Genomic DNA, 13820 nt, shown 5'->3' on the forward strand with positions numbered 1-13820 from the left:
AACAGGGTTCAGAGGAACAAAGCTATACCTTGGGTTAAGGAATGATGCAGAAACAGTGAGGTCGAGGGAACGACCTGGGAAACTGGAATCAGTTGTGCATAATTTATATTCCGGGCGGTTCGGATAAATTTTGAGGATGAAATTTCTGTAAGGAGGGGATAGTTGTAATGACCCAAATTTCCTAATAAGATTTAGGACCTTGATTAGGAGACCGGGAGGGCCATAATTTATTTATTATGCGATTAAATGATTATATGTATGATTATGTGAATTATATTATTATATGATGATAAATGCATGCATATGGGTCCATTTTTCATTATAAGGGCATTTTGGTAATTTGGCCCGTTGAGGGTACATTTGAATATTTTGATGCATGTTGGTGAATTTTGAATAAGGCCACATCATAATGTGGATTTGTTCGAGCCATTCGGCATGAGACGATCTTTGAATGCAAGTTATCGGTTTGGTCATAACGGGGTTAATTTCGGGGCTCGGGGTGATTCTCGGGGCAATTTGAAGATTAGTACATTGCCGGGAATTAAAGGGTAATGGGATATGATTTATTAGTATTTGAGGATATTGAGAATAACGAGAATTGGAGGGTGTTAATTATGATTAACGAGATAGACAGGAAATGACAGTTTTACCCTTGGTGGCCTTAAGAGGACTTTAAATGACCTAGGGGCATTTTGGTCCTTTGACCTTAAGGATTATATCAGCCATTAGAATCTGTAGAAGGCTATAGAAAACAAAGCCTCTTTCTTCTCCTCCCATTCATCTTCTTCTCTCCTTCTTTCTTTGAATTTTGAAGCTCCATTTGAGGAACCAAGCTAGGGAGTGAGCCTTAAGGGTTTAGGGTTGTGTTCCACCATTGAAAAGGGTTCCAAACTGAGCTTGAGGTAAGTTTTCAACCATGAAATATCTGGTTTCCTACTCTGTTTTTAGTTGTTTTTTAGTTGGAACTTTGAGTTGGATAGTGAGAATTGATTGGAGTTTTTGGCAAAGGTTGCTTGGGTTATGATGCGTAGGACTTGTATGTTGGGTATTTGGGAGTTTGAATGAGATTTGGAAGCATGCTTTGAAGATTGGAAATGGAAAAATCGAAGGAGGAAGAACCAGGGTTGTTTCAGCCTGGTCCTAGCACTATAGCGCCCAAGGGAGGGCGCTACAACGCTAGCCAGGGCAAATTAACTCTAGTTGTAGTGCTGCAGCGCTACCCTGCTTTTCGTGATTCACATTTTGGGCACTTTTGAGGGTTTTTGGCTCTGGGTTTCAATTCCTAATGTTTGGGATTGAATCTACTAATCGTTTGAGTACGATTCGAGGTCCTGGGAGTGAGGTTTAGGTCAAGAACCTTTTATTGTTGATTTCATTAATTGGATTCAATATTTGGTTATGACTAGGTGACCGCTAAGGGATCAAAGGATTGATCATTGTCAAGGGTCGTTGATTTGTTATTTCTCGCTCGAACCAGAGGTAAATTAACTGCATCCAGTATGTGATGCATGTGAAACATGTGATTAGGGCATGCCATGAATATTGAATATGATATTGATCAGAGCTTGAGTCTCTGTAATTGTGCATGACCATAATTATGCTAGTGATTGTTAAGGAAGCATGCTGAATGCCCTAAATTTGGATATTTAACATATGATATATGCCTGGTTGCATTGCTTACTTGTGAATGGCACTGACTCATTAGTCAAAATCGACAATGGTATCGATATTAACTAGTGAAGCTGTAACTCATTAGTCAAGTTTGGCAGTACTACTGAGCACTGGTCGTATGGTATTGGCTTAAGAGTTAAGAACAGTTTTAGCGTGTTTAACCCAAGTCGAAAAGATTAGATCTAATTGACATAAGCATTGAATGACTCATCTTGTGCATTAATGCCCGACTGACCTCAAGTTCGATGAAAACTAAAAGCGCTTGTCTAGCCTAATGGCTAGTTACTTAGAACCAGGGCCAGAAGGCCCAGGTGACTGCATCGTCACATGGCTATGGACTACAAGCCCCAGTATGATTATCAGAATGTCAAGTGTTAATCACTCATCTGATTATGGCTACACGCCCCAATATGATTATCAGAATCTCAAATGTTAATAACTCATCTGGTTTAAGTTAGTGACTTACTCATCAGTCAGTCATCTGATTTAAGTTAGTGACTCACTCATCAGTCACTCATCTGATTAGGGCTACACGCCCCAGCATGGTTATCAGAACCTCAAAGTGTTAAGCACTCATCTGATTTGGGCTATAAGCCCCAGCATGGTCATCAGAACCTTAAAGTGTTAATCACTCATTTGATTAGGATTTACTTGATAGTCATCCATACAAGAGGGCAGGTTCCACCATCATTATCTGAACTTATTTGCACACATGAATATGGCTATTATTGCTAGGCAACCACATTATGATTTAGAAACATTTTATTACTATTCATGAGCATATTGAGTTTTCTTGCTGAGCTTCGGCTCACGGGTGCTATGTTGTGCAGGTAAAGGCAAAAGAAAGCTGGACCATCCTTGAGTTGGAGAGCTTAGGTGACGATGTGTACATATGCGGTTGCTCGACCGCCACGTCCGAGGGTTGAAAGAGGAACTAAGGTTAAACCCTATTTTGCTGCTTAGGTCGATTGGTTGTAAATATTTTATTGTAATGAACCTTTAAAATATATTTTGGGATCCCAATGTATACAGTAAACGATTTAGTGAAACGTTATATCTTAACCAAAAATTTTAACCCTAATCCCCTAATCATACTTATTCACACGATTATGGCCAAATGACTCGATTAGCGAGTTTAGCACTGTTTAAAATGCACACCGTAAAGGTCCCTGGAGTTTAGGGCGTTACAAGTTAATCTTGACCAAATTAGCGGTTCTTCGTAAGTCAAGAGAGAAAATAATTGATTTTAAGTTTTCACTTATGGATTTGAGAATTGTCTCAAAATTAATTTGAGATTAGTCAGACCTACCTTAAGGCTGGTCCATTAATTTTTAAATTAATTTATAGAGGAATTAGTAATAATTATTTGTATGTGTTATTTAAATTTGTTGCATTCATGCATCATATTTGCTATTCCAAAAACGTACTGATATTCATAATATATACTGAATTCATTTCCTGTATTATTTATTTATTTTAGAAATGATGAATAACTCAAACCCTGTCACTACTTTACTTGCAAAAGAAAAACTCACTAGTGATAATTTTATGAAATGGAAATCAAACATGAACATTGTGTTGATTTGTGAGAACCACAAGTTTGTCTTTACAGAGGAATTTCCTGAGGTCCCTGCTGCCACTGCTCCCAAAAATGCAAGGGAGAAGTATGGTGCTTCGATTTTATCCAACAACAAGGATAAATGCTACATGCTCGCTAGTATGAGTGATGTACTCAGAAAGAATCATGAAGCCATGAAGACTATATATGATATATGAGAGTCTTTTCAAACCATATTTGGACAATAGTCCGATCAATGTAGACATGAGGCTACTAGAGCCTATATGAACATGAGAATGAAGAAAGGAGTTTCTTTCAAAGAAGATGTTCTAAACATGATCAATACAATGCATGATGCGAAAGTTCATGGAGCAACCATTGATGAGAGGGCTTAAGTTACTCTGATAATTAAATCACTCACACCAGCTTTTTCCACATTTACTACCAACTATGTTATGAACAAGTTGGAGTATAATAAGACTCAGTTGTTGAATGAGTTGTAGACTTTCGAATCACTCAATAAGATTAATTCAAAAGTAGAAGAAGCAAATATTGTTGATTCTAAACCTTCCTCTTCAAAAGAGAAAAATAAGAAGAGAAAAAAATCCAATGAAAAGAACAATGGTAAACACGAAAAATTAGCCTAAAAAGTCATCCAAAGGCAAGGAGAACAAAGAGAATAAGGATAACAAAACTTCCAAGAAAAAGAAACCCAAAGGGACATGTTTTCATCTTGGAGTTGATGGTCATTGGAAGAGAAATTGTCTCAAGTATCTCTCAGAACTAAAAGAGAAGATGAAATGTAAATATGATTTACTTGTTTAAGAAGCCTGCTTAGTGGAAGATGATACATCATCTTGGATTGTTGATTATGGTGCCACTAACCATGTTTTCTTTTCTTTACAAATTCTTTGTTCTTCGAGGGTGCTTACTTATGAGGAGGTGACTATGAGGGTTGGCAGTGGTCAAGTCGTCTCTACCAAAGTAGTTGGAATAGCCTGTTTGGAATTTGATAAAAATAAATTTATTGTTTTGGACAATGTTTATTTTATTCTTGGATTTTCTAGAAACTTCATTTCAATTTCAATGTTGCATGAACAAGGTTTTGATATTTCTTTCAATAATAATTCCATTGTTATCTCAAAATCTAGTATTGAAATATGTCATGAAAAATCCAATGATGGTATAAACTTAAGGCAAAAGAGCGATCTGTATACAACTCTGAAATGTTTAAAGTTGCAAACCCAAGGTCTATTAAATGTCAAAAGATTGATTCTGAAAGTGAAACATATCTATGGCATTAGATTGGGGCATATTGGTTTGGATAGAATTAATAGACTAGCAAAGGAGGCACCTTTAAAAGAATTAACTATTGGTTCTCTACCAGTCCGTTAATACTGTCTAGAAGGCAAGATAACCAAAAGACCTTTCTCTGCAAAAGGTTTGAGAGCCATAGAACCACTCTAACTTGCACACACTGATGTGTGTTGACCACTTAACTTACAAGTGAGAGGAGGATTTAAATATTTTGTCACCTTCATTGGCGATTATTCTAGATATGGTTACCTTTATTTGATGCAAAAGAAATCTGAAACTTTTGGAAAGTTTAAAGAATTCCAAAGTGAAGCTGAAAAGCAATTAGGTAAATCACTGAATGTTCTTTGATCTCATCGAGGAGGAGAGTACCTATATTATGAATTCAATCCCTACTCAGTGCACTAGGAATGCAGAAACAGAATTGTGTTTTTGAACAAAGGAATAGAACGTTATTAGACATGGTTAGATCAATGATGAGTTACTCATTCTAGGGCTATGCCATTCAATGTGCACTGTACATATTGAATGTTGTTCCATCCAAGTCTATCAATAAGACACCTTTGGAATTATGGAATGGTACTAAACCTAGTTTACACCATTTTCATATTTGGGGGTGTCAAACACACGTGCTGAAAGGAAAAGACTGGAAAGTTGGAATCTTGCACTGAACTGTGCATGTTTGTGGGATATGCCAAAGAGACCAGAGGTGGTATATCTATAGCCCTAAAGAAAATAAAACATTTGTATCGAAAAATGTTACTTTTCTTGAATATAACTATATTAACAACCACAAACCTGGCAGTAAGGTTGTACTGGAGGAGATGGTCTCAGATCAAGTAATAAGATCACCAAATGTTTCCAATGAACAACGACAAAAGGAAACCACAAGTTCTAGTCAAAACAATAGAGAGCTTAGTTGTAGTGGGAGGGTTGTTAGGTAGCCAACTCTCTTGAACATGAAGATCAGATGCTTGTGTCTGTCACAAACAAAGATGATCCATTAACATACATGGACGCAGTGGAAAATTCTAACAAAGAAAAAGGGCAAGATGCCAGGAATCTGGAAATGGAATCAATGCATTCCAATTATGTCTGGACTCTTGAAGATCTTCCTGAAAATATTAGACTAATTGGTTGTAAGTGGATATTCAGGAGAAAAAGAGGAGCAAATAGGAAAGTGAAAACTTTCAAAGGTAGGATTGTAGCCAAGGGTTACACTCAGAAAGAAGGGGTGGATTATGAAGAAACTTTTTCTCTTGTAGCCATGCTTAAATCCACCCACATACTCTTGTCCATAACTGCTTGCATGGATTATGAGATATGACAAATGGATGTTAAGACAACTTTTCTGAATGGCTATAATGACGAGGCCATTTAAATGTCTCAACCAAAAGGGTTCATAGTAAAAGGTTAATAGCAAAAGGTTTGCAAGATTCTTAGGTCCATTTATGGACTCAAACAAGCTTCAAGATCTTGGAATCTAAGACTTAATGACACAATCAAAACGTATGGTTTTGAACAAAACGATGATGAATTTGTGTCTACAAACAAATAAAAGATGACATCATGGTATTCCTAGTTCTTTACGTTGATGATATCCTACTGATTGGAAATGATGTAGGAACATTTACAAAAGTAAAGATTGGCAAGTTGAGCAATTCAAATGAAAGAGTTGGGAGATGCAAACTATGTTCTAGGCATTCAGATCCTTCGGGATTGACAGAACAAAGTTTTAGCTCTGTCTCAAGCTACTTATATAGATAAGGTATTGGAGAGATTCAGTATGCAGAATTCCAAGAAGGGTGATATGCCAACTCGTCATGGAATTATCCTTTCTAAAGAGCAGTGTCCTAAAACACCTCAAGAAGAAGAGGATATGAGACAGTATCCATATGCCTCAATGATAGGCAATCTGATGTAAGCCATGTTGTGTACAAGACCTGACATTTTTTATGCAGTAGGGATAGTTAGTCGTTATCAATCCAATCCTAGATTGAATCATTGGATTGCAGTAAAGAATATTCTCAAGTATCTTCAGAAAACTAGAGAATATATGCTTGTATATTCAGGTGGTGACCTAAACCCCACTGGATAGATTGATTCTGATGTTCAATCAGATAGAGATAGTCAGAAATTGACTTCTGGATCAGTCTTCACACTTGGTGGAGGAGTTGTAGTCTGGCGTATTATTAAACAAACCAGTATCACAGATTTTACCATGGAAGTCGAATACATAGTGGCTTGTGAAGCAGCTAAAGAGGCTGTGTGGCTCAAAAAGTTCTATTATGATCTGAAAGTGGTTTCAGAGATGGATAAGCCACTAGTCCTAAACTGTGACAACAGTGGGGCAATAGCTAACTCGAAGGAACCAAGGAGTCATAAGAGGGGAAAGAATATCGAGTGGAAATACCACTTGATCAGGGATATTGTTCACAGAGGAGATGTAACACTTATGAAGAAAGCTTCAGAACATAACCTTGCCGATCCTTTAACTAAGACTTTGTCTACGAAGTCTTTTATAGATTGTGTTAGCAATACGGGTTTGAGGGAGATGACTCATTTGCTTTAGGGCAAGTGGGAGATTGTTGGGATTACTGTCCTTTAAAGCATATGTTTTGAAAAATGTTTTATGAAGTAAATAATTAAAATTAATTTTTGCATATATTTATTATTTATTATTATTATTAGAATAATATTATATGAATATCATAAAATTTCCAAATTCGTTATTGTGACTACAATCTTGTGTTGGTACGGCAAGATTAAGATTATATGGAACATATTTAAACAGTTCGCGGCAAAACAAAGTTATATGGAATTTTTGAATTAAATATTATAAGTACAGTTCACTAGTATTATGAATACATGTAATCTAGATCTGGATTATTAATGTAGTAGGACATTTTAGTGGAGGTACTTTGTATAAAGTGGTTATACATGAACGAGACCCGATATGTTATTAATACTTAATAATACCCTTTAATTTATAAGTATTAATTTAACATATCAATAAGATGATCATATACAAATTTATCTTACTCCTGAGGTTATTATGAACTCTTGTTTATGACATATGAGTTCTTTGATTCACTTGTTATGGTTTGTCAGAATGATTAGGCTAAAAACTTTTGTTTTGCAAACTCATTGATGTAGATGACTGGGGACATAATATAAAGATACAGAATATATACCTTTCCAACAGGAATTGAAAAATGGTTCTCATAAGGGTTGACTTTTGGAACTAAAAGGTTTTTGAGCTCAAATTCATAAATAAGTTTATGAATTAACCTTCACTAGTAAAGTTAATGGTACTCAAGGAAACAAGATATAATTAAAGAGGTTAAACCATAATTAATTCCTAATTTAATTATGAATCATTAATAGAGGGTTGAATTGTATGTAGTGATTAAATCGATTGACACTTTTTATATTTAAAAGTACTCATTAAATAAATGTCTATAATTACAAGAGTGTAGTCTCATATTTTTAGTTGAATAATATTGAGAATAATAAATTAAGGTTATTACATTAAAGAGTTTTAATTAATAATCTAAATTTATTGGAGCTTGAAATTATAGGATCATAGGTTCCTAAGATTGCTCTATCAACACTATTCAAGGTAAGAGTTGAAACTAAGAAAAATCAATAAAATGACATATTTGGAAGAAATTTGTTCTTAATGGTCAAATATGCAATTGAGACAAATTAATTAATTAATATATTAATTTTTGAAATTAATATATTTTTAAAAAAATATTTTTTAAATAAAATGGTATTTTTTAAAATAGCATCTAAATATTTAAGATAATTAATTTTGAATTAATTAGTTTTATTTATTTAAATAATTTGAAAAGATATTTCTCATAATTCAAATTGGATTTTAATTTAAAATGATAGTTATTATTTATTTAATATGATAAGATAAGTTATCAGGTTTATATATTTTTAATAAATAATTAAAAGAAAATTGTTGGAACACATCCCTCAAATCAAGGTCCAAGAATGGGTCTTGGATATTTATTTTATTTATTTAATTATTTAATAATGGATTTATAATTTGAATTTTGAATTTTAAAATTTAAACTTTGACTAATTCTTTTATAAATCTATCAAATGGAAATAGTTTCAGAATACGCTTAACAGAGAGAAAAATATATCATATTATTTTTCTATATCCGTTAAACCTGTCTCTGACCTAATATTCCAAGATCATGTGTTGAGAATATCTTGTGAATCAAAAATATTTTCCTACCACTACTATACGTGCCCACACACGCCTTGAGGTGTAGAGATATATTTTGGAAGATCTTGGTCTAAGTATTTTGAAGACTTCTTTGGATTTGATGTTCATTGGAGATACGAAAAGAAAGCGATGATTCTTGATAGTTTTTCACCTAGTAAATCCTCATCTTTTTATTTCTTTATGATTAACGTTTTGCATGTTAATGGATCCAATTATTTAAAGTTTTTTTAAATATTTTTTTTTGAAATCTCTGGGCCCAACACCCCGTGCTTTCCGTTGCACATATGGTAAAGAAGTTACCAATAGGCACAAGTGTCACACCACCACCCTTGCACCTTTCCTTGGATGACATTCAACTCACTCAAAGTTGCAACCAACTCCTCTTCGGTTGTGTTGACTTTGGATCCATGGTTATGGGGTTTTCGATACTTGCATTCTCTAGCCATGAGACCACTCTTGCCATAAACAAAGCAAGGGTCCCTCACACTCTTGAATTGCACTTCATTACTCCTTGGAGCTAGATGAGTATATTTCTTTTATTGGGGTTTCTTGTGAGTCTTCCCTTTGGGTTGAGTGGGTTTCTCTATGGCATTAGCCTTGGATATCTGAACATTGGACTCTTCCATACTCTTGTCTCTAGACTGAGACTCTTCTTCAATCCTTAGGTATTTTAAGATTTCTTCTAAAGATATCTCTTCATTCTTATGGAGAATCTTCTTCCTATAGCCTTTCCAAGATGGATGTAGTTTGGCTATAATCCCTCCCATAATGAAGGGTTCCAGCAATGTTATCTTAGGAGTACACAACTTATTCACAATAACTTGAAGCTCATGTACTTGGGGAAGTAAGGGTTTAGTATCAAGGAATTTAAATTCCATGTATTGAGTGATAAGGAATTTCTTGGTACCTTTTTCTTCGGTTTTGTATTTCTTCTCAAGAGTTTTCCATATCTCATTTGCCAATGCACGGTGGATGTGAAGAAGTAGACCATTATCTCGATAATAATGAGACAGACTAGTATTTGTAGTGAATCGTCCTGTTAAGTAATCATGCATTACGATAGGAACTCCCAATTCTCTGGCAAATACAGCCCTTTTCATCATTTCTTCACATGTACCTGCAGTAGCATTCAAGTAATGTCCTTTGATTTCCCCTGTTTCAGCCTGTGATTTATAAATTGCTTCTGCACAAAATAAGAAACGGTCTCTCCAACGCATAAATGGTTGGAAATTCACGTTGTAGTGTTTGTGTAGAGATCATAGAGGAGATTTGACAAAGCATTGAGTATGTGGCCTCTACAAATGAGTTCTTCTTGTTCTTCCATTTTGTTCCTTTCTTTGATCACTTATGTAAAATCACCATCCTTTGGAGGCTCCAAAGTCCTTAAGTATGTCAATAATGTAGTGAAATTTCAATGTTGTGAGGAGAAACTTGATCTTGTCTTGCCATCGTACAAAGTTTGACCCATCAAACCTATCTACTTTAACTAGATCTTGAGACATGAACTTGAGGGCTGAGATTGATGATCTTTCTTGCATGACTTTAACTAGCACAAAAACCTTTGGAAATAAACAAACTTTGGCGCAAAACAAAGGTTTAGAGATAGAGATTTTTTATTGTTGGGAATTAGGCTATAGATAACCTTTGTTCTGTTATACAACTCAAGACAAAAGGTACAAGTAAAACAATCTTTGAGAATAGTTAAACAAAAATTACATAAACACAATAAGGTAAGAGTTAAGAGTGGACCTTCCTTGAATAACATACCCTAGGAACATAAAATCACAAGCTATGATTTTATGTGAAACACAAAAGTTGCAAGGCGTGACACAAATGAAGATTTGCTGTCCAAAAATCTGTATTCCTTGCTTTCTCTATGGAAATGCTTGAAGCTACAATAATGGAATGAGATTGGGATAAACAAGCCTTGATCATTCGTATAAGCCAAGTTTTCTTGATGAAGATCTTGGAGAAAACTAGTAATCTTGGAGCTAGAGAGAGAGAGAGAGAGAGAGAGGTGAGTGATCAACTCACCAATTAACTCATATAAACCCCTTAAATAGTATAGGACCCTCATTAGGCTCAACCAATGAGACTAGAGCATTTAAATTTAAGTTTTGGAGGTTATTTACGTAAATGTACGAAATTTTCGTAACAACCTAGTCGACGCATAACCTGGCACTAGGCGATTCATCACCTGACATTAGGTGATGTATCACCTATGACCATGCGATGCATCACCTAGTCCATCTCAGCCAAGGGTTTCATGCTTTTGGTGATGTGTCGCCTCCTAGGGGGCGACGCATCACCGACGCCTCTGTTTTGGTAGTCCAAGACTTGTCTCAAAACACCTCCAAATGCACCCAAACTTCTTGGGTATTGTCATATACTCCAAATAAACATTTTGGACCCAAAAAGTTGATTTATAAATTCCTATACTAAAAGTCAACTTTCACATGATGACTTTTGTGAAATCGTTATTGTTTTAGCACCTCTTTGTCCTTAAACAATTTCACCATGTATTTAACCAATCTCAACACGGTGGAGGTCCTAGCGGTGGTACGGTAACTCCATAGTACTCTAGGTAGCTCCTCGGGCCAAGCATCTTTTGTCTGTTTCAGCCTTTTCATCAAAGTGGGATTAAGGGTCTTGTTGATCATTTCCATTTGTCCATTTGCCTGAGGATGGGCTACACAAGAAAAATTCTTCATGACTCCATGCCTTTCGTAACAGTCACTAAACAACTCACTGTCAAATTGAAGGTCATTGTTGGAGACTATCTTCCCTTGGAGCCCGTAGCGACAAACAATGTTCTTGATGACAAAGTCTAGCGCCTTCTTGGAGGTGATCGTAGTGAAAGGTTTAGCTTCATCCCAATTCGTGAAGTAGTTGACTGCCACAATCACATATTTTACTCCTCCCTTCCCCATGGGCAAGGAACATATCAGGTCAATGCCCTGAACTACAAAAGGTTAGGGAATTGTCATCTGAGCGATCTCATATGGAGGAGCTTGGGAGATGTTAGCGTATTGCTGGCATTTGTCTCATTTCTTGATATAATCCATCGAATCGCTGTTCATATAGGGCCAGAAGTACCCTTGTTGCATAATTTTTTGGGCTAGGCTTTTCCCCCCAGCATGGTCACTGCAGAAGCCTTCATGCACTTCTCGAAGGATGAACTTGACTTAATGCTCGGACACACACCTGAGTAGCAATAGTGCATATCCTTGCCTATAGAAATTACTATCCATGATCACGTATCGAGGAGCCTGATAAAGTAGCTTCTGAACCACTCTTGTCCTACGGTAGTTCTGCGAAGACGAAGTACTTTTTTATTAGCTTCATCCAACTGTCCAGGGGCTGGACTATTTCCAATTCCTCAGATGCTACGATGCTTGGAGAATCCAAGTATTCAATTGCGACCACATTGACCATTTCCACGTCTTTTGTGGTAGCTAGCTTGGCTACAACATCAACATTGGAGTTTTGTTCCCATGGAACTTGTCGGATGGTAAATCTCTTGAAATTGTGTAACATCTCTTGGGTTTTGGTCAAGTTATAAGCAGCCATCTTGGTTCCTCAAGCTTGGTACTCTTCGAGGACTTGGCTCACAACCAGCTAAGAATTGATGTATATCTCAAGTCCCTCAGTTTTAAGCTCTAGGGCCACTCACAACCCAGATATCAGGGCCTTGTACTCAACTTCGTTGTTCGAGGCATCAAAACCAAATCTTAAGGCACTATTAACTCCATGTCAATTGAGGGATACCAAGATGAATCCTGCTCTAGCCCTGTTCTCATTAGAGGATCTATCCACATACAGCTTCTACACAGGCCCAACTGGTTAGGCCTCCTTGGGCCTTTCATGCATTCCAGTCCACTTTTGTGATAGTCTACCAGTGTTTGTCCCTTTATAACAGTCCTTGGGTGGTAAGTGATATTGAATTGACTAAGTTTAACTGCCCATTTAAGGATTCTCCTGAAGGACTCCGGCTTTTGGAGGACTTTCCTAAGAGGCTGATTGGAGAGTACTTTGATGGGATGTGCCTGAAAATAAGGCTAGAATTTCCGAGAAGCTACCATTAAGCAAAAAGTCAGCTTTTCCATGTGTAGGTGTCTAGACTCTTATCTAAGGAGTCTCTTACTAACATAATAGACGGGGTGTTGGGTGCTACCCTCCTTGCATACTAGGGCTGCACTAATGGTGTTCACCGTGACAGCCATGTAGATGAGTACGGGTTCTCTGTCTACGGGCTTTGAGAAAATCGGAGGATTCGCCATGTGTGCCTTCAACTGCTGGAAAGTCTACTCACATTCCTCCATCCATTCAAGTCTCTAACCTCCTCAAAAGGTGTTGAAGAAAGGGATGCACTTGTCGGTGGCCTTGGATACAGAGCGGCTTAGCAATGCTATCCGACCATTCAGGCCTTCCACATCCTTGTGCTTTCTAGGGAATGTCATCTCCACTATTATAAAAAAAAAAGCATGGGTGGTCAGTTAAAAACTGACTTATGCACGTTTATAAGTCGGTTTGGAACCGACCTCCCATGCAGTGACTTACGATGTAAGAACATAGTAACTCGGTTGACTCCAAAGCAACATCTGGTGTAAAGCATGGAAGTCAATTGTTAACCGATCTCTGGTGTATACATGGTAAGTCGGTTGTCAACCGACCTCTATTATAAAACATGGTAAGTCAGTTGTCAACCGACCTCTGGTGTAAAACATGGCAAATCGGTTTTCAACCGACCTCTTGTGCTAGCATTAGATTGTGTTTTAGTAAAACCAAATTATGGTGTTTTTTCCATTAAAATTTATATTTTGCCCAAAAAAAATCCAGTTTTTACACAGACAAATAGAACAGAGCAAAACAGAGATTGCAGTTTTATAAAATACTAAAATTGGATCTAAGTATCCAAAATAATGAGTCGTAACTTAGGAAAAATTGACTCATATATGGATTGCAACTATAGTTAGACAACAAATTAAATTGTGTATAAGAATTGTGACTATAGTTAGACAATAAAACTAT

Source organism: Humulus lupulus, chromosome 7 (genome assembly GCF_963169125.1).
Source record: "Humulus lupulus chromosome 7, drHumLupu1.1, whole genome shotgun sequence".
Classification (NCBI taxonomy): Eukaryota; Viridiplantae; Streptophyta; class Magnoliopsida; order Rosales; family Cannabaceae; genus Humulus; species Humulus lupulus.